Here is a 24012-nt window from a genome sequence, read left to right on the forward strand (position 1 = left end):
GCAGGCAATTTTAAGAATTAGTATTTGTCCATGCATCATAAAAAGTGGCAGGTGAAAACTAATGATTCCCATTAGTTGTTCTTGTCTCTGATTTCTCTAAGTTTTGCAAAGGCCTTGTTCTTGGTTCCTGTTTTGCAAAGGCCTACTGTTCTTGGTTCCTTATCTAAATAAAGTGAATAAAGAAGAAATTGTGCAATAAAACAAACTATGGCCTACAACTTGCTAGGACATACACACCTACTTAATTTTATATGCACCAAGGGTCATTGCAATGATTACTTACAGCACATTAACTTTAGCATGTGCATAATTATTTCCAGGATCAGTGCATAACAGGTCATCTTTTAATATACAGGAAACTTAATGAGGGATCAAAATTTAAAACCCTAGATCTGAGTTACTCTGAAATGTGGAATTCCAAAATGTAAACCTAAGGGTCTGTAAGTTGCCAATAACATTTGCTCTGTAAACTTCCACAGAAAAGTCTTGTGAAGCATTTTAATGTGATGGTTTTCTCAATGTTGCTTTTCATAGTAATCTGTTATACCTAAGCACATTTTACTTTAGAGAAGCTATTGATTTTTATAAGGAGGAAATGGTATTTTGGAGGCATAAATCTTGTTTATAAAACATATTCGGATTTTTAGTGGGGAGATGGTAGGAAGTTGTTAGCTCCTTGTGAGAAGAGTTTCTCTGCTTATTATGTTACATCATTTTTTGCTATTGTTGTTTCTCGGTCCTGCTTTAAAAAAAAAAAAAAAAAAAGAAAGGCAAATAGGTATAGGAACAGTAAAAACTTCCTGTATGTTCATGAAAGAAATATGTCCTTTGTTTAGTTCTTTTGCACATTTGACCAAGTATGATTTTTCCTCTTTTTTAATCTTAAGCATCATTTAATTTGGAAGAAACTTTTAACATTTTCTGAAATATAATTGCAAGAAAACTATTTCTTGCTGGAAACTTTATAAACCCTTTATTTCTCTAAGGAGAAAACTGGGTTGATATTTTCCATCCCTCACATGCCTGTGATGAGATAACTGACAGCAGCTGTTGGAGTGGGACAGGTACTAGAGGCAGCTTCCATCAGCCCAGCTGGGCTGGGGCTGTTGCTGGAGCTCTGGGTATTCAGAGTGGGCTGGCAGCTGGCTGGGTCAGGAGCTGTGCTAGTGCATGCAGGTAAGCCTGCTTGGGTTTGTTTTCTTGAATTATGTTATTAATAATGTTTTTTTTTTCTCTCTTCTGGTGATGATCTGTGCAGAGGGGCAACTGTAATGTATAACTTTGGCTTTTAAAGATGTTCATCAATACATTCCCTATGGAAAATAAATCCTTTTTTGTTGTTAAATTAGTCAGAAGGCTTTTTTTTTTCTTTCTTCTTCTGGAAGGGTAACTTACCTGCTTAACTATTGCCTTCTTGGCTTCTGTTTTGTCAGACTTGTAAATCTCTACCCACACATGCATTCTCTTTTTATCCTGCATTTTGATGGCATGTGGGGCTTTGGGATTTGGGGGGAAAAAAAGGAACAGGTGAGAGAGATCACCTTTGCTGTGGAAATACTCTAATTCTAGAAAGTGATAGCTTATGCCTTAAAAAAATCTAATTCTTCCAGTATAAAAATGTAATAACTGTCTTACAAAGGAAAAAGTATGATTATTTTTTCAAGGTTTTAGGGAGAGAGCCATTGGAACCTGAATTTGAGTTCATAAGCACTGAGCCAGAAGCTCTACCTAGTTCTAAAAATAAGGCTTACCGTGCTGAAAGTCAGTATTCCCTTCCTCCGTTGACACAAGTTATAGTATTGCAATGTTTTAATGCAACTAAGTACAACTGTAAGAAATACATAACTCCATGAAACCTGGTCAAAGCCTCTCTGCTTATATTTTGATGCAGATCCTTAGTGTCCTTGGTATGGACGTTTGAGTCTGCTTTTTGAAAAGCAAGTGTCCAGGGTTTAAATAAATGTGTATTTAAATATTTTCTTAAGTAAATGAAATAATAATAAAATGTACCTTATAAAAGGGCTTTACGTAAAGCTAGTCTGGAGGCTTTTGCAAAACAAATAAAAAATCAAGATGTAAAAATGATGGCAAAGGTGGGGGAGAATCCTAATTTAGAAGAAAGTATGAGGGCAGACAGATCTTTGAGGGAATCATCTTGTAGGAATAAACTTCATAGAGGAACCTCACCTGAAGCGGGTGATGGGGCAGCTGGCAGAGAGGAGGTAATTGTCCTCATGTTTGACTACAAGGTCAGATACACCTGAGGGAAGGAGGGGAAGGGTTGCTTAAAGGGTTTAGCAGGCAACTGTCTGCAAGACTGCTCAGGAGGCAAAGACTTCCTTGAGATAACAAGGGTACAGCTGGAGATAATCTGTGATATTATGTGACGCTAATTATCATATAGAGAATATTTTCATCTGATTCATTCAGTGAGCTAAGAAGCATGGGGTAGAGTAACTTAAATTTAGCTTTATTTGTATGGAAGGCTGATAGAGGAAGACGTGAAGTAAAGAACAAAAAAATAAAATTAGGATTTAAGTGACAATCTGACTAGTACTCATGCAATTGCCAAATCTCATCGAAGAACTGTTGGGGAAACTCATGTTTCTAGAAGGACCTAGATCAACCAAGAATGACAATATGTGAGAGAACTGAAATGGTAAAGACAAGGATTCAGTTAAATAGATGTCTGATGAGGGGTACCATACTTGTCTCATTAGTATGAATGAACCAATACTAAACATACGTGATTATCAAAGTGTTTGAATGCTCAGAGTTCTCAGTAAGCATGTGGATGTGTCACAGGCCTATGAAGCATAACAATTATTTAGGATACCTCTTAATACAGTGAGTAAAACAGGCAGAAGGGGGAATTATGACAGCAACATTTAAATCCATATCCTAAAATCTCCATGTAAAATTGGGCATGAAAACCAGGTTTAAACACTCTGAAAGTGAAGAGCTATGTTAACAGTCAGGTACAACAGTTTTCCTGAAGCCCTGAGTCATACATGAAGTTCTGCATTTTACACAGCATGGTAGCTCTTGCCTACGACTATCCTTGGCTTCCATTCATAGGAAAAGGAGATAACTGTTATTGAAAAGCAAAAATCCCATAGACAGCCCAGCTGAGATGTTGATTTTTCCTTCCGAGAGCCCTAGGCTTGTCATTGACATTAGGGGAGTGCTGGACTGCAACAGCAAACTTTCAGGCAGGTTGCTGAAATGATCAGCTTTGTGAACCAAAATACAAAGAGACATAACTATTTTTATGCTACCACTACTCATATGGGTTATTACAAAGCAACAACAAAAAAGTGACAATAGAATGCATGCTGTTGCTTAAAAAAATAAAAATAAAATGTATGAAATAAATGTGCTTAAGGAATACGGAACCAGCTGTTGTGTTGGAGCTCTTCTAGCTGAGACCTTGAAGAGAAAAAACAGGAATATGAAGCATGTTAAATGCACTCAAATACACCAAGTGAGGTCTTCCAGTTCCAATGCATTGCAGGTGTTGACAGACAGCGAAGGATATCAAAGCTCATGCTCAAGAAGTGGCTTTCTCCTTGATGGATATTACTTGATTTTTGACAGAGCTGGGAATGTTCTGCCTTTTCTTACACACTTATAAGCCCTGTATGCCTTGTCAAGCCAATAAAGCCTCATTGAACTGAAACTGCTTTCTAATTATGGTGTGTGGCAATACCTGTGGAAACTCATTGCCTTCAGCAGAATTGCAGAGGTGGAACTGATTGGGAGTTAGTGAGGGACCTGGTAAACAATGCTCAAGGAGGGATAGGATTCAGCACCCTCACTCCCTGTTCAGTCATTTGCACAGAGCTAATAAGAACAAAAATCCAGTAAAGCGCTCTGTGTGATATGAATGGCTATGCAATCCTGCTGAATGTAAAGATGCTCTTGCGCAAAGACAGCTTTCAGCATAGAAGCACATACTTGTACTGTCAAGGTAACCTCAGCACTTCTAAGTATGGTAGTGGTCCTCCCCCCTTTAAAAAAAAAAAAAAGAAAAAAACTCATATAGGGGATAATTCTGTCATGACACTGCTCTGATAGCATGGCAAGTGAGGTTTCAATCCATGCAAGTTTGGATTCGTTGCATCTTCCCTCTCTTGCATATTTGACTTCTTTATTCCTTGTTTCTTTTCATTTAACATGATTATATTGCTAGTCCCTGATGAATGCATTACCTTTTTCTACTAAAGGTGCAGCATGTTTGACGGCAGGTTTTGTGTAAAGAAGAACATGTTGGGGTATCTTAGAGTGATAGATAACAGCATATCAGCAGATTTATCAAGTTTATCTGAATGCATATTTAAAAATGCCAAATGTGCTTTCAACTTGGTTTTGGCGAGTCTTTTGAATCTCATTAAAATGCAACCTTGAGGGAGTTTAGAGATCTGAAACAGACGTAATTAGCTATTTCTTTAAAGGAAATTTGCCCTTGCTGACAAAATATGAGCCAAGATCATTATTATTCTTACAGTAGTTAGTGTACAGAAACTCTTAGCACTGTTAAGATATTTTTTTACCTTCCTGCTGGTACACTTGAAAACAATCCAAGAAAATGATGAGGGTTTGCTTCTGATGTAATGACGTATCCCCCTGACATCACAGTGAAGAATGAATGTTTCTCCCTACAAAAATCACAGGTATGTGGACTCTGGAATTTCTATCCCAATGAATTGTTTGTCCCACACATGATTAAAATCACAGTACAGGAGGTGGAAATAGCAGGTGTCAGTGCATATGTGGCACAGGGATGGGAAATGGTAGTGTTTGCAGTCTTTTCCCTTACTAGTGTTTTGCTGGTGCAAAATTAATATAAGCAGTTCTTGCTACTTGATATTCACATCAAGTTTGCATACTCATCAGGGGGAGCTGGATTTTGCCTTCAGCTATAGACAGCAAACTCCCTTTTTCTTGAGATTCACCTCTAAATAGATTCTGAACTGGGACTGGGGAGTAGTGCAAGACATTCTGGGTACTTGACTCTAAACAGTTATTGCTGAGCTGAAATATGCCAGCTGCACGAAGCTGCTTCCAGGACTTTGTGGACCTCCCCCAGCCTGCCATTTCTGATAGCTCAGGCTGCAGCTTCCCGCAGAAGCTGCAAATTCTCAGCCCAGCAGGAGTAAATAGGGTGTCACACAATAGGTGTCAACTGAAGTGTGCTGGATCCATGCTGTTGTAACAGAGGAATCATGTTTGGCACAGTCTGATCAGTTTGTACATCTAATGTTTTCCTTGCATCTGTTAAAGGAAATAAAATCTGGAAGGCTTTTTTTTTTTTTGGGGGGGGGGGGGGCTTTTTCTAGTGCTTAAGCATTCTTATGCATTTTTTCCTTCATTTGCTTCAGTGGATGCATCGTTGATGTTTCACTCCTTAAAAACTGATGTTTGATCTAACTTCTTTGTTATGTTGATTTTTTTTTTTTTTGAAACCTTTTTGAAGTAAGGCAGTGTACATGTGTGCATGCTACTTCAAATGTTTCATGTTGACCAAAATTACATAAAGCAGCTTCTGATTAAGTGACAAAATGAAGCCAGTTTTAGACCAACTAAAAATAAGCGTGCATCGATTTTTTACTATGCCAGATTTCAAGTGGTGCAACTAGTGTTTGATCTTCTGTTCTTATGGCTCAGTTGGCTGTCCAGTGTTTCCATAATGTGTGTTGTGTGCCTCTGTGGACAAGGTGAAGCTGCATTATCAGTATGTAAATAATATTACTCCTCTCATTTTGACCAATGGCTAGTATAACCTTTAGCCGATAGCAAAAGGTTGCAAGTTTGCCACTGGATTTTGAAAAATATCCTGCTAAAATAAAGCAAGTGTTTATTTTAGCTACGCCTTCACTAAAATGTTAAACTTAAAACAATACTGAACAAGTGCAGTAGTAATGTGTTTTGAATGTACACTGGGGAGAGGGGGGAACACTTTTCTGCAGTTCTCATCTTAAACATATCTATCTTGTCATTTTTCTCTCATGACACTGACTATTTGTACATCCCCAGAGTTGGAGAAACGGGTAAAATGATGCTAGGTGTGACTGGTAAGAGTGGTTGGTTCAAGCAGATTTTGCAAGTGTAAGAGGTTATCCTCCACTAGAAATACCTCCACAAACCTTTTAAAAGTATTAGCATTAGAAGAGTCTTATTCATTTTGGTTGGACTTCATGTTTCTCCCACTTCCTCTGCTCTGTCTGCAGTTATCGCCTGAGGAATGTTATTTTACTGAAAGCCTTGCTCTGAGTGGTGTTACCATAAAAGCCTTTTATCTTCCATTGGTGTTGGTTTTGTAACTTCACAGATCTAGGATGACTGTGGTCTTCACTGGGGCTGTCTGTCTCTCTATGAATCCCTACTCTCTGGTTTGAGGAATGCTGATATTGACATAGTTAACACTACTTAATTCAAAGGAATTTGAGTCACCTGCCTGTCACAATTTTTTTTCCTGTCAATCATTTCCTAAAACAACAGTGCCTTTCATAATATTTTCATTTATGCTAGGTATATATCATGCAGTCTGATATTTTGCTTTGATTGATTCATCCTTAAATATCAAAAGGTAACACCTTGAAAAAAATCACATTTTCCAAAGAGGTTCATAGTGCTTTTCTTCAGTGCGTACTAGAGACCTGCAAAAGAAGCCTTGGGCTAGTTGTAAGGGTTTGGTGCATGCGTATACATGCCTGTGCCTTTACATGCACATACCTGCACAGTCAGTGCACAGCTTTGTGTGGCAATACCTGCTTGAGTCCAGGAGGTATGGTAACTGCGTTAGCATGGCATTGCATCTAACCCCATAAGCTCTACCTCTGCACAGGGCTTCCTGATTCCAGACCCACAAGTGTCTCAGCCCCGGGCAGTTTCAGCATCACGCTGTGCTGCACAGATACTCAAACTGTCTGTGTGCTACGGCACGGCCATTCCTGGGGCTCTGAGGATCCCATGTCCAAACCAACAGGCTGCTGCTGGACATGTGCTGTGCTGGAAGTCATGATCCTGAGGGGATGCAGGCGGCTGCTGTGTCAGTAGCCAAAGAAACCTAGGACAGAAAATGCTGGAGTGTGTAATCTCACTGCAGGCAAACAGAATAACAGTATAAGCAAAATGCAAGGGTTTTTTTAAGGCTGTATTAACAGGGAGGAAAACAGTGTGACCTGGTATTCTAAGCCTGTTTGTCTCCAAATTGTAATCATTCCTGCACAAAGTCATGAGGACAAGTTGCATTAATAGAAATAAAAGCAATCAGAAAACTTGCTTGAGTTTACAGAAGTTGAAGACATACAGTAATCATCCCCTCTTGGTATGCAGAAGCCCTCTGCTTGAATGCAAAGCCCTTTGAAGTCATTGCTGTCCATCTCATTAAAATGTGCTGTTTCCATCACTTTTTCTATTGGAAACTCTCAGGATTTAAGTAATTTGAAGATATGTTAGAAAAAAAATGACTATAAAAATGATGCAACAAGTATTTCTTCATGTATTTTGAGTTTGGGGAGGTAAATTGGGAAACTCATAAAAACATTCTCAAAGGTAAGCTTAGTATTTAAACTAGGAGTGGATGCAAATGTAGCTAGTTTATTTCAGCTGTGTTATAAAAGAAGGGAGGAGGACTGATGCTCTGTCTCCTTTGTGGTGTTAGTCAAGGCATGAATGGGCGATGCATAGAGTAATTTAGACTGGAAGGACCTTTGGATGTTATCTGGACCAATCCCACAGCCAAAGTAGAACTGGCCTAGATGATTGACCATGACTTTATATGTCCACTATAAATGCTCAAATTTGACTTAATCTTTGGGAGGCTGGAGCAGTACTCAAGATGAACTTACCTGGTTGCAATTTGCAGATCTTTGATTGCACTTCAGTAAATGGTGGCCTGGGGATTGTGTGCTCCGTATTGGTTTGTCTGATGGGGATGTTCCCTATTGGACATGCTGCAGTCTTGATAGTTACCTGTCAGAAAAGGGGACAGGGAACAAAAATATTGAGATGATGACTATGCTGCTGAATAATATTGTCTGTGTGCTGATGCAAAGCAGCAGAGATGGCAGGATTATCCTTAGGGACCTATATTTTTTTTTTAACCTTCCTTAAATTAATTGTAAGGAACTCTAATCTGGCATTCCTCCCTGCTTCCATCTATGCACGCTGACTACAGAGGTCTAACACTGGCACCCACCTTCTCATTTCCTGAAATGGGAGAAGTGCTCTTCTGTGGCAGATAACACCCCTTTCTTTCTGATAGCCACCGGCCATGTTGTGGCTATGCCATCACCAAGCTGTAACATTACGACCACGTGTTTGATAGGGATGATGTGGTGATTAGTAGCACTGTTAAAGTCCTCTCAAACCTTGACCCATAGTGAAGCTTTTAAACATGTCTCATTCTTTACACACACACATACTCCATCTCCCCCCCGTTCTCATATCTGCAATGTGGCATTGTGAGAATTGGATGTTAATTTGTGATATTAGTATGGAATATCTGAAATACAGAAGCATTAGTTGCACAAAACCTGACTTGCTCTGACTTCTTACTCTCTATTAAGTCTCAGTTCTGTAGCGTAGTGTGAGGTTCAATTTACTGAATCAACCCTTTAAACCATCTAATGGTGTTGTACATTTAACTTGATATGCTATTTGTCTTGTTCTTAATGAATCTTTGATCAGTTTATGCCTAGTTTGCAATTTTGTCTGTGCTTTACTGTCAATGTGGGGGAAAAAAAGTAAGGTCTCAATTTAAAAAGGTTAAAATAGTAAACAAATTTAAAAGGGTCATTGTACTTCAGAGTGCAAAACAATGTCAGATTGCGGAAGGATTGCTTTGATCCTAATTCTCTGCATCGCATAAAGGTGTCGGTCCTTCTTAGATTTCCCTGATGCTAACAAAGCCAGACAAGAGCTGACTTGTGAAACCAGGCTTTGCTGTTACAGACTCCTTCCTCTTCCAGCAGAGTATTTCAATGTGTCGCAGTATATAAATAGCCCTTAGAGAGTGGTAACACGCAGTTGCACTACTTGCTATATGCACAGCAGAGCCAATTAGAAGTGATGAGTCTATTTGGTGGACTTGATTTGCCAAGGTGTGTTTTTTTTTCCTACTCCACCTGCATCCTGCAGTACACAAGTACTCTCCACATGAATGGCATATCTTCTAATATCAGAAAACTATTGGGTGTACTATGCAGTAAAATATTTGCTATTAGATGCAGTTTTGGGGTCCAGTTGAACAGGTTCATTGAAGGCAATGGCCAACTAAGGTTTTTTGTTTGTTTTAAAGAATTTGGACTTTGAAGGCAGGAGTGTGTAGTTTTGTTGTTGTTGATGGTTGATTTTGTGTTTTCTTCCTCCTTTTTTTCTCTCCAAGAAAACTGTACAGAATTGGGAACTCTTTTAAAATTAAAAACAGTTAGCTAGCTCTGTAATCACAAGCATTGTTGAAATGTTTTTGGCCAACAAACAAATCCCATGCTGATTTCAAGTCAGGGTCAATTAAAACAAGTAAATGTTTTTTTCTTTCTAGGGAAGCGTTTGCATCAGAAATGAAACAAATTATTTTCTGCTCCAAAACATAAACACAGGCTACTGACAATTTTCATTTGGGAGCAAATAACTTATGGAATAACACAGAAATGCATGGTTTATATGTAATTCTTATACTACTACTACTCTACAACTAGTTCTAGCAGTCCCGTTAGCTTAATTGCTCTTGATTTCATAGAATCTGCTCATGTATACAAATCCCCATAAGGATACAGCAAGGCTGTAGCAATGAACTTGAACATGGATTAAGAGCCATAAAATAAAAAATTGTCGTTGACTTTCTTTATGTATTTTTGCAATGGGTGCTTTACAGCCTAATGTACACCAGTGGTAATCTTTACAAAGTGTTTTCTTAACTATGCTTTTTTGCTGTCTAACAGTTGTTTAGGCTGGGACATACTGCTTTCCTGGCATGGCGGGCCTCAAGGTAAATAACACTCACCACCAGCAATGTTCCTACTATCCTCAGTAAAGACAGGAGTAACTGATCTGCCAGCAAACTGGTGACAGCAATGGCAATGGGAGGGTGTTTGAGGAGTTCCTGAGGCAGTAACACAGGTGTAAGTAATGCTCTTACTGATGAGCAACTCTGGCTTGGTAGCTGGCAGGGCAAAGCAGTGGGTGGCCAGGGACCTGTGCTGCTGCTCTAACAGCAGGTGGGGTCTCCCCGACAGCGTGAGTGGTGGGAACTTTACAAAACAAACAAAAACCTGCTGTTCTTCTCACAGATAAGTGTTTTTTTTTTTTTTTTTTGTCTTCAGTAATTACACACAGTTGTTTTTTTCCCCTTCTGTTTCTCCTCTTTGTGTTAATTCATATATTGTTATATACCGAAGGTATAAAATAATATGCAAACTTGGGGGTGGCTGCTCGGTGTCTGACGGGATGGGTCTGTGTGTCCTAATTCCTGGAAAGAAGGACTGGGAATGGAGGGAAAAAGTCCGGCTAATATATACAATAAAATATAAGAATAAGTAGCTAATGACCTTGCCAGAATAAATAGCAGACAGCTTTATCAATAATTACCAATAAAGCAAATGTAGCAGTAGTAAGAGTGATATATGAGAATAAATAGTTGTTGTTGATGGTAGTCATTAATATGTATTACTGTTACATGATATTTGTTGCTTTGTTCCATATATGTTTCTGTAATTATCAATTTTGAGGGATAGTATTTACAGATTTTATTTCCAGAGCATCAGTACACAATACCCTGTGATTGTGTGTTTTGTAACATGATGATACTTCAGAGGCTGTGAAGTGAAAGCTGCTAGTAATCCTATCAACAGGTTTTCCTTCTTGTTGTTTTCCTGACTTATTGTATCAGTCTCCTGTGGTCCCAACTTTCTCTTGCAACTCTGCAGTTTTGCCCCTTATCATGACCTAATCTAAGGAGCATGAGCTCACATGAAGCTTACAGCCCCAGAAGTAAGTGGCTTTGCTTTGGGTCAGTTCTCATTTGAAAACAGAAGTCTGTGTAATGTTAAGAGGAGAAGAGCTGCTCATGGATCTCTGGAACACAAACTGCAACCGTGGTCCAGAAATGTTTGTAAGGCTGCCAACAGGCCTTTAGAAACATCACATATATCCACCCGGCTGTTTGAGAAGCAAAGCTTGTGCACCAACTTTGTTTACAAAACTGACCCTTTATTTCTGAGACTAAAATCAAGATCATGAGTGCATGATGCAAGATGTCACACATGCACAACAACACACAGACCAATTCTTCCATTTATTTAGGGCAAAGAGCATTAGATAGTCCCTGATCTGTACACTTGAGTTACTCATTGGTTGATGTGGACCAGTCACCTGCCCAAGAATAACTAAAAAGCTAGCTTATCTACCAGTATCCACACCCTACCATCAGCCTACCAAGCAGCAGGGCAAGCTAGGCTCTGTCCTTTGTGCAGCTGCAGTGAAATACTGGTGTTCAAGTAAGCTAGCTCGGATAATCCTTAGGTAGCCCTTGGTACATTACAGTGCCTTCTCTGGTGACAGAATGATAGATTCAGCTGATTGTTCATCTGCTCCTACTGCAAACTTCTGAAGTGTTGAAAAAACTGGTAATCTTCTGTGGAAAGTGAGAAAGAAGGACAAAATTGGTCTGATAAGAATGGATGCTTACAGATTTCACATGCATACACCCTCCATGTCTTCTACTAGTTTGAGCTTCTATGATAATGGGAGATCAGTATATGTCCTACAAAACATACAACTGGCTTTAGAAAAGCACTATATGCAACTATAAAATAAAATCACTTCATAAAACCAAAGATGTCAATTTGAGGGGAGAAAATTAAATCCAAATGTTAGATTTGTCCTTAATTTGTAGGGACAGAAAATCTATATATAAAAGATGTGAGAGGCAAGAGTCATAGAGACAGAAACATTACTGTGCTTTGAAGAGCCCCAGAGCACAACTCTTTGTAATGGTCCATCTCATATGCCAATTGAGCAGAGACCAAAGCAGCCAAAGGCGAGGAGAACTTTTGAGGGAGGATAAGGCACATCAGGTTTGCATGGAACCTGCAGTATAACTAAGTGGAATGCCACAAATGTTTTAACAGCATACTTCGTTGTTGCTATTTTTCTCTGAAAAGAGAAAAGGTTGTTTAAGGTCTTGATAGATGAAGATGTTGAAACGGGGGTCTTATTTTGAGGATACATGGAGATTTTGAAACAATCTGTGAACAGGGGTCTTATTTTGAGGATAGCCTTTGAAACACTAAAGGCAGTTAAGATGATACCTGATCAGTGCACTTAGAGCAAAAGACATATTAAAGGAATTCATTACATTACGGTAATACCAGGGGAGAAAAGACTGTGGCATCAGTTTAATTATGATTTACCTTACTAGGGAAATAATACTTTACCTTAATAAGAGAATGTAAGGTGAGAAAAGATTCTGAAATGCATAGACTTCTTACTTGTTTAAACTATAATAACAGATTATTTTTCTTTGGGTGCACTGGGTTAGCCAGCAGAACTACTGTTGCCTCATTGTTGCTTGTTTTGCAGGGCTCCTAGTCTGAATCATTGCACTATTTTTATATTCTTTTAATGCTAGAGCTCCTCTAGGCAAGGCTTTTAAGTCTTCTGGGCTACTGGAACCATTAAGAAAAAAGGAGGCTTCAGATTGGAAGTGGTCAACAGAAATGTGTAGATCTCCCCGTCTTTCACCATTGCTCTCCTAACACAGAAAAAGTTTCTGCTCTTGCCATTCTCGTTTCTTATGTTTTGATCCCGCATCCCATTTCCTTCCAGCTGCCATGGCTCCCTCGCCATCATATACATCAGCCCTTCTCCTGCTGCCTTTGTTGCCTTCCATGTTTTTCTCTTGTCCCTGCAGAATAATTCTTTATTGTCCAATTCAGCTTTTCTTTTAAGCTTCTCTTGTCAGCAAATGCCTTTATGCGACCAAAAAAAAAGGGGGGGGGAGAGAGGGGAAAAAAACACTGTTGCCTATAGTAAGTGTGTGTAACTAATCAATTTAAATGCATAATGTGTAATTCTAACTAGTTATTATAATTGGATAAACACAATGAGTCCTCTCTTCCAGCCCACCTTTTCTGTTGCCACTCAGCATTTTGCTGACTGAAATTATTGGTATTTTTCAGAGCACAAAAGAAAGAAGTTGTGCTGGATGTTCCCATGCTTTATATCTTACAGTTTCTTATAGCAAGGCTAGGTATACGCTATTCTGACCTGAAAATGCTTGACAGCTTTTTTGCACAAGATTATCTAGCCTGGAGAAGGTAACTAAGAACAATAGCGTGTCCTTGAAACTCCGGACACAACTACGGCAGTGTATGTATGTATTTAAGTAGACAAAATGTGTGCATCATAGAATAATGGTCAAATTGTCAATGTTATTGTATATGTACAGTTGATGTAGTAGAGTAACATAAGTATGAAAACTCTATAATGCCATTCTGTAGTAGATCTTAACAGTACAAGACAAGAACACAATCAAACTGAGCGCTTATCTTTCAAATTCACAGATATATTTGGTAATCAACTGACTGCCTAGTCATAACTGAGGTCCACAAACAAGACTTCAACACTACACCTTTACCACTGTAATTAAACTGTCTTTCTAATGTAATTTCAGGGCATAAATCTATGGTGTGCTTTTTCTGAGACATATCTAAATCCTTTAACAGCTGTAGGTCTCTTCAAGAGAATTTAAATGTGAGGGTATTGGTAATGGAAACAACTTCTGGATGCTGTTATGCGAAAAGACCAAGGCAGCAGTGGTATTGACTTTGAATCTTTCATTTTTTTTTCAAGCATAAGACAAAAACTGGATGAAGTCAATATCCGATCTCTAGATGCACAGGTACAAAGTGTTGCAAAGTAGTTCAATGACTTGCTTTGCCTTTCCTTACTGAAGCTGAGTTTACAGTAGATAATTGTTGTTTTGATTGTTATTAATTATTGTTACTGTGTTTAACTCTGTTTTTGCTTATAAATACTTGTTTTTTGTGGTTGTTTGTTTGTTTTTTTTGACATTAAAAGTACCAAATATATATAGTTAAAGATAAGGTTCAGTGTTACTTTAAAGAAGCCTTGAAAGAAACTTCTACTCAATTGCCAATTGAGGTTGTTTCTGAGAATGTTATTTTTCAGATCTTTCAGCAAGTAGAAGACTATATTAGTGCCAAGGGAGCAGTTGAAACCAATTGTTTTTGGGCAATGTTTTAAAAAAAAAGTATCTGATCTGGTTCCCGTGAGTGTTTAAGCTATGCAAGAGAGGAATGATAAAGAGGCAGGCAATATATGAGCTTCAAGTTATGGCAGTGTTTTAGTTAGCTCTTTTTGTGCTTTTTCTGTGGATTTGTGTTGGTAAGGGATACATTTAATTGAAGGAAGTAAGATGGAAGGAGTGTGTGCTGAAAGAGAGAACACTAAAGTGAAAGACTAGGAATGTAAATCTGACTGTAGTAAAGACTGGCATAATCTTTGTGTTATACTAATATGTGAAACAAACTGTGAGGCAACACTTCAGGAAAACATCGTTGTTTCAAAGAGTAGCAAAGGTGTTGTTTCAGTCAAAGATCCACATGATTTATGACTCGGTCCAAGGAGGAAATGCCACATCAGGAATTCCTTGTTTCTCCATTTAAAACAAAATCAGAAACAAAAAAAAAAAAAATTGCTTTTTTAATCTTGTCCCTTGATGTTCAATTTGTGCTTGCAAGCCCCCAAAACCATGATTTGTCTCTGATATTTGTAGTTAAAACTTGCAGTCTCAGCCTAGTGTAGTCTTCTCTTTAATTCCCTGATGGTGGCAAACATTGCTTCTTGCTGAGTCTTGCTCTGCAGCATCTGTTGAAACTGGTATAGGTTCCAGTTCAGTAAATGTGTTGTCAGAGTGCAAAGGGGTTGAAGATCCATAAGCACAAAAATGAACTCCTTCAGAGAGCAGAACTCACTCTTCTGATGACAGCAGAAGTAGTAGTCTTTGGACAACTCAAGTCCCTCTCAAGTTGAATTTGGAACACGAAAACCAGAACCTCAAACTACATGTTGCAGATTGTTCTCAAAGGTCTATTTTGCTTAGCAGGAGGTAGGGATGTTTTTCCCTCCCTGTTTCTCTGCCTTCTCTTTTTAAGGCAGAATACTTGCATTTGGAAGTTGTGATTTCTGTAGTTCAATGGTCTACTGTATCAAACAGTCTCTTGTCTAGATTTAAGATGACAATAGGCAGATCTCCTCCTTAGATGCTCAATGTGCATGTCACAAGTACTGTGGTACTGCACTTCAGCAGAGTTACTCTGGTGTATTTCCAATTGTTCCTTCTAGGTTCTGGGTATACAGTCTAACTACAGCCACAAGTCACAAAGCTTTGTGATGGACACAAAGGGCAGAAACATGTTTGCAAACTAATGTTCAAAAAATATGTAATTACCTCAGATTACATTAGTTCTTGCTTCATCTGTATCTTCAAGATGATACTGAGTCCTTTTAATGGACAGGAATAACACAGGTCATGACTAATTAACTGAAGACCAAGCTAAAATTCAGAATGCCAGTACATTTTTAACGTCATATCTGAAACTTCCTCTGCAAAATATGAACAAATGTTCTTTCTGTATGTAAAAAAAAAAAAAAATACTTATTTACAAAACAGGTAATTATTTATGTATTTGCCTATTTTTGTGTTCACATTTACTTTGTGTATGCTAAGTTTTAAAGGGATGCTCTGTGAGACCAACTTAAGTTCTGAATTTAAAAAATATGCCCTGAAGTTTATTTTAACTCTCCAAATAATATTTTAAAAATGTCCATAATGAGGAGCAGCTTATTTAAGAAATCCAAAATTATGGCTTAAAAACATGAAATAATTTGGATGTCCACCTGGAATCCAAGTGTTTGTGCATTATGCATGAGAAGACACTGAAGTACAAAACTAAAAATTTGATAGACTGGTGGAATATTTTGCCAACAGGAAAGATGGATTATTGCTGCTCAGAGCATTGCTCTTGCTCGAGTGCATGCACATACAGTTATTTTGGGAGGGTTTGTGTTCATTTTATCTTTGAAAGTACAGCATTCATTACTTTCTTTTAAGCGTATTATCAATGTGGATATTGGACACATGTTTATGTCTGAACCTGACCCAAATCGATGAGTTGACTGAATAAATGAAGTGATGTTTGGAAGCTACAGGCAATCGTTTGTGTGAGAGTAAAGGTGGTATCAGCTCAGTTGTCACGTAGGTAGGGAATTAAGTCCATTCTCTGGAGCTATGGAGGAGTTGTTGTTCTGCCTTCGTTACATGCTCAAAACCTTTCTAACTACAAAGGTTCTTTGGGTCAGGTTTGCATGAGCCATGCTCATTCCTGCCTTCCAGTTGGATGGGAGAATGTCCCAAAATGTGTTGGTGAATTGGCTTGCTTTCTTTAAATCTTTCCCAATATGGAGTGACAATTGGGATACAGCAAAGAGTGCTACATGAAAATAATTAATAGGTGATTGCTGCTACCAATATGGACGTGCCAATGTGAAGAAACTGGCTCCTCTGTCACTCTTGCAGAAATGTGGTTTTGCGGACAAAAACACATGCTCTGTCCTTCTGGAGGAATTCATCTCTGTCCTGAAGGTACCTTTCAGCATTCCAACTTTTGAAAGGTAACTTCTGGCTGTACCTTTTTCTTTTCTGCTTCCACTAGTATTTGAGGAAGCAGTTTGAATATATGGTGCATGCTGGAAGTCAGGGCTGAGGGTGTGAAGCAGCAACTGGTACGCTCAGATGACTGCATTTCATTCTTGCCATGAGATATTTAATTACAGAATAACACTTCTTATGCCCATAATTTGAGGAATAAGACAAATATCCATTTATTAGTTAATTTTAAAACTATTTTTCTGGAAGGTACTTTTGACTTAAATGATTCTTATTGATATGTGTGTATTTGTGTAATACATATGTGTAGGTATCTTTACAGACAAGAATATGGTGGTAAAATAAAAATAACTGGGGTGTGAATCACATAAATTTGCTCTTTCCTTCTCTTTGAAGTCTTATGCAAACCAATTCATCAAGTCTTTTTTTCCATCTGTGAAATGGTGTTCATGCTCACTTTTGAGCAATTTTAGTCTCTGCTTAAGCGTCACTATCTGGAAGGAGTGTTATTAATTAGATCAGTGCAAGTTCTTGAGCATAATGAGATCCATATAGGCATAAATGGCTTATCAGGTATTTTTGGCTACATGGAAAACAGAAAAGCTTATGGCTGCTTTGAATTTTGGCGATTACTTCACAGTCTCAATAACACTGCAGAAAGCTCAGGCTTTCCAAGCAGTAATCCAAATGGGAATGCAAACAAAGCGGTGACCACTGAACATATTCTCCTTCATCCTGAAATTTAATGCATGAGGCAAAGGACTTCATCCTGGGAATCATCCTGTTCAGGAAGGGAAAATTGTGATTATTAGCAAGTATTGCTATAGGCATTTTTTTTAATAAAATTAAAATTGAAGACAAAAGGATATGCAGAAGAGCTTGCTTGGGATCATGTATGTTAAAGCTATTGCTAATAATGTTGTTATGATAATTAAAAAACAGAAACCACTTTTTTTTTTTTCTGAGAGCAGTTGTACTGGATGAGTGTTGAGTGACCGATAGCAGAGCTCCAGCATTAATAACAATGTACTTTGGGATACTTAAGTTGTAAATGGTTTGCTTATAATGCAGTTTCCAGCTTTAAAATGGATTTTGAATCTGTAATGCTCTTCTCTCTAAATCTGTCCACCCTTGCTGACACTGTCTGATCACACTGCTTACTCAAGTTCAGGTGTTTCTTGGAAGTAGCTTTAAGTGCCAGTAATGAAGCACCTTAGAGGTTCCATGTCTCAGCACAGATTTATTTTTTTCAAGCCTGAAATCTCATGTGCTCTTATTTTTTTTTTTAATTCCAGGAAAAGTTTTCTTTGTCTAACATTAGCTCCTTTTCTCTTGCCTTTGGTAAAATCTTTGGGTTGTTTCTTGAAGAAATAGATGCTGTTTTCTATGCATTATACTACCTCAGGAAAGATCTGTGAATCTCAGAAGCTTTTATTCTCATTATGCTATAGAGGAAGGGACTGGGAAATAATAAATCCCTTACTGAAGTGGCATGGAACATTTTCATCTCATCTTGAGATGTGCTGGAGTGCCTTGCAATCGGCAAGCAGCTGTACTGTCAGGTCCTTCTGGTGCAATTTGGTCCTGAATGCTGAAGGGGAGCCAGTGAGTGTTGAGAGTATCTGTCCTGAGAGCTGAGGGGCTGGGCACATCAGACAGCAGGGACGGTACTAAATCCAAATGGCAAGAAAGTTTTCTGACCTTTTTATATCCTTGGAGACTTGATTTATTTTTTCCCCCCATACATTTATTTCAAGTGAAAATTTCAATTCAGAAATAAGTGCTCTGCTGCATGAAAAGGATTGTCCTTTTTTTTTTTTCACCACATTTGCTGACAAGAGTGTCATCTATGCTGCTTGTTATTTTGAGATTAAGTATACTGTATATTGGGCATAGAGCATTATCAAATATAGATAGGCAAAGAAGAGCAAACTTAGGGTTCAAAATAAGAAGTATTCTTGAAAGGCAAACACACTAATTAGCAAAGTGCAATAGCTGGGTTCAAAGAAGGGTGGGACTTTCCAAAGTTCGTAGGCCCCTGTGTTTTTCAGAAATGCTGTCTGCAACTGCTTAATGCTGCTAAAAATTAGTCATTGGTGTTTCCTGTAAAATTAGTTTGATTCTCAAAGGTTAAATTTCCATTGGTTTCTAGGAGTTTTACAAAGTGTGCTTGACTTACGGAAATTGAATATTGTGGTAACATCTTTGGATTCAAATCCCACATTAAAAACAAAATTTAAAAAATTGTCCCTTTGTCCCTGAAGGTGTTGCAAAGATTGTGTGATGCAATGGTGTCTGTACTACAGACCTTGGAAAGACCTTTAAGTGAAAGATGTATTACAAAAACAACATACTACTGAAGAGAGAAGTTAAGAAAATTCATTTGTTTCAGCAATGAATATTCTTTTCCATTTGCTTTTTGCAAATCTGCTTCATGCAGCTAAATACTTACATGGAGATATGTTATTTAACAAAAAGCTTGCAAATGAAGGTGATTTCAAAGCACTGCACTGCAACTACAGGTGTTTGTTTTGTTTTTTTAACTCAAAGCAACAAATTTGTTTTCTAAAATGCTGTGTTGTATTGCAATCCTACCTATATGTGTTGCAGTAACACCTGAAAGCCATGATAGTGGAGACTAGGTCAGCTGAGGCAGAGGCATTGGTTGCTCCTAGAGTCTAGAAGGTGTTGGGCAAATCGTCCCTTCATGAAGATTTCACCTGCATGGGCAAAGGCTCAGTGAGCAATGCAACCGCAGGCTGCATTCCTCCAGGTGGAATAGGGCTTCTAGGAACAGACCACACTGCAAAAGTGTTAAGTGGGAGCAAACCCTAGAAGCAGAACTGGTACCAGTGCAGAACAGTGATTACAGCTGGCACAGGTCTTTCTGAAAGTCATCAAAGGCTTCCCAGTAACACATCGTAGGAGGTGGGGTGGTGGAGGTGTGTGTACATGTATATGAAGACCTCAGGGATGATTTCATCAACAGAACTGGCAAATCTAAGGCCCAACAACATCTCAGACACTGCAACCCCCAAAGCTTGTGTTCCATCGTCATATTAATCTTCCCCTCTGTTACCCAGGAAGCACCTGTGTCCTTGCACACAACTGGCAGCTGTAAAATAAACACCCACAACATCAATTATGGATGACCGTGCTGCATGATACGCTCCCTGCAGCTGATGCCGACAGGCTGGCTGAGTGCTTCAGCTCACGTTCACTCTCGTTCACAATGGTCTTCAGAAACAGATGCATACAGATGCCTTTTCTGGTACTTTCTGGGAGGTGGAAGAGCTGGAGATGATGAGAGAGAAGGATGGAGCAGAGGAAAGTGGTCGGCTGCCTTCCGGCACAAAGGGAGGCTTTGTCCATGCATGCCTCGCGCACCTCAGCTAGAGCTTTGCATCAGGGATGGGCACTGCTGGGGGGCACCTAGCAGCATCTCCCCTGAGCCACATCTCAGCCTGGGGTCCTCACCAAGATTAAGGTCCTGATTTAACTGTTTTTTTTTTTGTGTTTTTTTTTTCTAATTAACCAGACAAATGGTCGCTAACTTTAAAAGCGATTTGCTTGAGTAAGGAAGGCAGTAGTATGTCATTCAGGATTTATTCATATTTTATGAAGCGTTTAAGAATTCTTCAGAAGGAATTGTTATGCACATATAATATCAGTTACATATAAGACTGATTCAACAATGAACAAATAAAAAGGGCAATTTTATCTTTTATTGCCCCCTTTTCCCCATTTTCACTTTGTCTGAAATAAAATTAATAATAATACTATTTCTAGCATGTCTGAATGTCTATTGAAATAATAAATCAAGCTTCCCAGGCACAAGTGTGATTTTAAAAATACATAAACATTAATGAGCTTCATTTTTCTCAGCTTTGTCTTTTTGTTTCTCACTTTGATAGCATATCAAACCATTCTTAATAAATCAGATCTCCAAGTTAAATTGTATACTGCATGTAGAACAGTTTATACCACGCAGACACATAAATGGCTTTGGCAACCACTTTGAAATATAAAGAGATTCATAAACGAAATATTCACCCAAAAAAATCTGCGGTTCAAAACATACCCAATTAGAATTCAGAAAGCAGATGAGTTTTAAATGCAATCTTAAACTTGGAAGGAGAATCTATCAGGAGATAATTGATTCCACCAAACAGAAACAATCATTGAAAATGTTCTGCCACCGGAGGATCCTAGGGGCTATAGAAAAGGTAATAACTCTATACTTTTCCCTATAATATTTCTGACAGATTTCTACAAGCCATTGTCCCATCTCACTGAGCAGACAACCCCTCTTCTGTCACGCTCCGTTGCCCTGCTGTTGTCCTGTTTCTTTCCTGAATGACGAGGGCAGCCCTGTGTTCACCTCCTTTCTTCTTCCAGTGGAGCCTGGGGAGAGCTGTGCAGCCATGGGGGTACGCAGGCTTCTCCTGCCACCTTGGCAAAGGCAAACTTGCGCAGGCAAACGTGCTCCTGGCACCGACTGTGTTGACAGGGGCAATGGGAGGACACCACTCTTCTTACTCCAGCGTAGCTCCAGGGGCAGTAGGAGCAGTGCCTGACCCTTACGCAGCTTTCTCCTGCTGCTTGGTTCCCGTCTCCTGTTTCCCTCTAAATCTTCCCTTTTTATGGTAGAAGACAGCTGTCCCAAGGCTGGACTTCTCCTTCCCATGCATGCACACACCAGTCAGAGCAACAGAAATGAATTCTGCCTGCACATTTGGAAGCCCTGATCCAACTTGTGTGCTGTCACTGGCTGGGGGTAGGGAAGGAAGTGCTGTTGTCTTTATTCTAAATATATAATTTTAATGGAGGTGATTCAAAATGTATTTGCATGTTTGGACCTCATGCATTTTTATTCCAGGCACAAACTGAGCTGCTTTAGGCTTATAATTCCTAACCAAACTTATTTCCAAAACTGCAATGAAAGGCATGGATTTTTCTGGATGCACTCCAGTAAAGAGGTGTAGTAGAAAGTCCCTGAGGGTGACAGGTCACTTTGTCCCACGGTATAAGCCTAGTAAAATCCAATCACACCTACGCTGCCCTCTACACTCCCCCTACAGAGCTAGTGGTGTGTACTTTGATTTAGTATTCTACTTTTCTTTCACTCTACCTGCACCGAGAATGTGCTTAGACAAGCCTAAAAGTAGTCTATGGAATAATTATTCTGGCCCATATGTAAATAAATCGTATTTTATTTCTTGCTGATGCTCAGCAATTTTCCTGCTTTTTATTTTTTCTCTGACCTCTTCTTCATCAATGATTTTATTCATTTAGAGTACTTTTAATGAAAAATGTTGGCTCTGAAAGAGCAATTCATTGTAGGGATGCATGTATTGTGTGTGTGTGTATATATATGTATATAAAACTGGTACTCTTTTAGCAAGCTTCTTTGTTAATTTATAACTGTGCTGATGGGTGTTGTACAGTAATAATTTTACTTAGAATTGTACTAATTGCACAAGAGCTTAGTTCTCCTTTAAAATAATGAAAAACTATGCAGCCTGTGTTTGTGTATCCTTAATGAGCAAAAATGAGGTAGGACTTTTTACATTTGATTTTTTCACAATAGCTATGAATTCAAACAGTACGCTGCTATCTAGAAGTGATAGGAAAGATCACTATGGTATGACAGAAAAGGTTGTGGAAACCTCTCAGGTTGGTGTGCTAGGCAAAGGGTTGCTGCTGTTTTATAAGATGTTATTCTATGAGTGGGGGAAACCAAAGCAACATTTTGTGTGCGTGTATGGATTCATGTCTTACGTACTCTCTCTGACAGCACTAGTCTTAGCTCCCTCTTGCATCACCTGTGCCATTCTCTCTCTAATCCCTGACTTTTGCATCTCTAAATCCCCCGAATGTCTTGTGCTCCATCCTGTGTTTTCTAATTGCAGGCTGGGCAAGCAGCAGCATGTGTTGCAGATGGCACTGAGCTGCACATTTGCTGAGTGGCAGCTGACAGACCAAACAGAGCCTCCGAGAGTTGAGCGGATACGGCAGCCTTGTGTCCTAATTTACATTTCTGATCTGCAGAACACGGGAAAATCTCAACTCTCCTGCCCATTTGGCTGATGGGGACTGATAATTTTTATTAAGGACTGACAAATGGGCAGAGATGGCAAGATCACACATAGCTCATTTTGCTAGGTTATGAGACTAAAATACGTCCTGGTTGTCCTCATTTGCAGCGAGACTCAACTTACATGCACATCTGTGTGGAACCTTAGAGGCCTTTAGTAATTCCTTGCTATAAAAGGTGGAAAAAAATAGGTATGTAGGCTGTGGTTGTAGTTTCACAGCAAATAAAGACTGCGTCATTTGGGGATTAAGGCACTAGAGTCTAACTGCTGGTGGGATGGGTGAGTAGGGAGGGAGAATTTCCAAAAGTAAGAGTTAGTCAGGGGAACTGTGGCTAATTTAAGCCCCAGAGACACTCCTGCTTTGAGATATAGTAAAGATAAAATGCCTTTTCCTCTCCTTCTTATAAGGTGTATTTGAAACAGCACTGCAATTAACTTCCTGTATGCTGCCTTTCTCTTCTGTTGGGTCTAGTGCCCTTTTGCTCTCCTTGGTTCTTCTGAGGAGCCTTATGCTGGGCTAATTTAAATATTGATAATTAAACTGTTTCTCTATTCCTTTTCCCAAAAATGAAAGAAATATTTCTTCCAACTCATCTGGTGCAGTGAGTAGATTTTGGGTAATGTATAATGTCTTCTTTAAGAGATAAAATGCTAAAGTAATAGTTATAAATAGAAGTGTAAAATCATACTGGTGAATCTCAGAAGCACCGCACGCGAGGAGAGCAATGCAATTGACAAGCAATTTAAGCTACAGCGTGAAAGGATGCAGAAATAACAAGATTTGCATGAAAAATATTGAGATCATGAGAACATCAAATTTAAACGGAAAACTCATGTGCCTCATGATTAAATCATGAGAGCTGACATTACTGTTATAACATTCAATATCCTTGCCTTTTGAAAATAGTTTTATAATGAGGGTGGAGTGTATCTATCTGTATAGAAAATGAGCATTGTTTGTACCTAGCTAGCTCATTACGATGGGAATCAGGAATACAAGGCCCTCAAATCTTAATACAGGTCAGAAGATCTCAGATGCCTCTAGCTATGGCCGAGCCCCCCCTTGTCAGGAAGATAACCCAAAGCAAAGACAGAAACTGACCCTGCTTTCAAATCACCCAGTCAGTCAATCAGTCAATCAATCAGTGATTAAACAGTACCGGGGGAAAAAAAATAGACAGAATTTCAATCAGGTAGCTGATTGTCTATTTATTCCAT

The 24012-nt window shown here is 38.9% G+C and overlaps 1 long non-coding RNA gene across 1 annotated transcript in view; it reads left to right on the top strand.

The window, feature by feature from the left end:
* Positions 1 to 4558: 4558 nt before the first annotated feature.
* Positions 4559 to 24012, top strand: part of LOC106019576 (uncharacterized) — a 40946-nt gene continuing 21492 nt past the window's right edge. The window contains exon 1 of the long non-coding RNA XR_002405695.4: positions 4559 to 4673. This is a non-coding gene — a long non-coding RNA (uncharacterized lncRNA). The remainder of the gene's footprint in view (positions 4674 to 24012) is intronic.

This window comes from Anas platyrhynchos, chromosome 1 (assembly GCF_047663525.1).
Source record: "Anas platyrhynchos isolate ZD024472 breed Pekin duck chromosome 1, IASCAAS_PekinDuck_T2T, whole genome shotgun sequence".
Classification (NCBI taxonomy): Eukaryota; Metazoa; Chordata; class Aves; order Anseriformes; family Anatidae; genus Anas; species Anas platyrhynchos.